Consider the following 2,198-nt stretch of genomic DNA (forward strand, 5'->3'; position numbering starts at 1 on the left):
GGGGGGGGAGGCAGGAATGGTGACCACAAACATAAACATTGCCACACCTTAGTGCGCGAAAGCATATCTATTTTTAGAAACGAACTGGTAGACAGGGGAGTACCGTAATTAGCTAGCTCTGTTGGTACAATACTGCAGCGGTGCGTAAGTAAGAGATCTTGGTTCGATTCCTTTGTTGGACATACTAGAATTGAATCCGCATTCCTTGGGGAGGTTTTACAAATGAGGCCAAAGGTATTTCACATCCTGTTCATCTACATTCCATTGTTGAAGACTGCCATTGGAATCAGAGGAACAAACAATTATTGTTTCAGAAAGCATAATAATAATAATTGTTCTCGTTCCAACGCTAACAATTCCCATACGACTTTTTATGTCTTTAGATCAAATTTTAATCTTCCCAAATCAAATTAGAACCTAATAACAATGTGTTCTTTGATATGGTAGGTAGGTAGGTCATTCTCTGGTCCAGAAAGATGAAATCGCGGCCAACGCAAAGAACCATATCCGTTGTGAGAGAGAGGGAGAGTATCTATCTATCTATCTATCTATCTATTATTATTATTATTATTATTGTTGTTGTTATTATTGTTATTAATAATAATAATAATAATAATAATAGATCTAATAATACATGAATCATAATATTATGTCTGGCACCCCTTTAGATCTCTTCTTCGCTAGTGGTAATCCTTGAAATGTGCCCTCTTTCAAAACTAGACTCTACCACCTTCAGCTGATTCGTTATGTTTCAGACAATTAAAAACGGACACAATAAATCATTCGTCAAATGGGCCCCCACTTTCACGATCTTTTCGGATCAGGTCATCATGGCTTGCCAGTGCACACGGCATAATATACAGTCAAAATTGTTTAAGACAGCTTCCTAGTATTGTCGAGGAGAAAAGTGTCTGTGTTTGTGTTATACCGGGTGCCCATTGCCGATGAGATCGGATCGGGTCGGGTTGAGTCGGGTCGGGTCGATCGCCAGACTCGCCTGAAAACAAACGCATTTGATTTTTTAGATCACGAGTCCGCGCGATCGGCTTGAGCCACGATAGCCGCTTTGCGCCCTCAATCTGGCTAGCAAACCACGTTTTACGCAATGTCGTTATAGTGTAAAAGATGCACAAGGGAGAAAATGAAAAGTGGCTTCTTGTACTGTTGATGGTCTTGCACATGTGGCTGTTTGAGCAGGTTGGTTGGTAGTTGTTTTTATTTGTTCTTGTTTTGTTTGGGGGGGGGGGATGGTTGGGGCTTTTGTTTTGTTTTGTTTTTGTTTTTTGTTTTTTTTGTAAAAGTATTTTACGACGCTTGCAACTCTATAAGGTCATATAAAAAGTAAAGTTGTTCCTGCATCCGATCCGGACATTGGGGATTGCCTTGTTAATAAGACAACTTCCTGGGCCGTCGGCATATTGTGGTAGGGTGGCCAGTTCCTTTCCACGTTGCCTTTACTTCCCCAATTCAAAGTCAGGTACCTATTACTGCTGGGTGGGCAGGAGGGGGCGAGAAAATTCCGTGTCGGAACCGAGGCTCGACCCTGGATTTTCCGCTTCATATAAGGGACCCACTAATTTGGTCATTAAACATTTTCACTTGGTAGAAAATTTGGAATTTTGCCCGGGGGGCCTACTCTTATCGATTTTAGGACCACCAAGGGATCTTTAACGTGTGCAACTTGGGGCAGAAAGTGGAGACGAAAGCAGACGACAGAACATGGTTAAAGAGCAGGAAAGAAGGTGAAAGTGAAAGGAGCAATTTCTTGAGAAGAAAATGTTCGTGGCTGTCCAGATTCGAACCCGAGCCCTATTGAATGAGAGGAAAACAACCGTAACCCCTAGACCATGAGAGACCATTGGGCAGGTTCTACTTTATATCAAGTGGAGCTCTGCGTGGTTTCAATAAGTTTGACCAAGGAGTTTATTAGGGTCTGAAGTTTTATTATTATGACATCCTGCACACAGATAAAGAACCGATCCTGTACTGTCATGTGACACTCTGACTCACACACTCACACATACATACACACACACACACACACACACACACACACACACACACACACACACACACAAACTCACACACACACACACACATATTTTTTGTGAAACAAAACCAAAACGCGATAAACCACATCTACATAACAACACTCCGAACATCCTGGTCTCGTTCCGATTACATGTACTACGGTCTAC

The sequence above is a fragment of the Aplysia californica genome, unplaced genomic scaffold (genome assembly GCF_000002075.1).
Source record: "Aplysia californica isolate F4 #8 unplaced genomic scaffold, AplCal3.0 scaffold01775, whole genome shotgun sequence".
Taxonomy (NCBI): Eukaryota; Metazoa; Mollusca; class Gastropoda; order Aplysiida; family Aplysiidae; genus Aplysia; species Aplysia californica.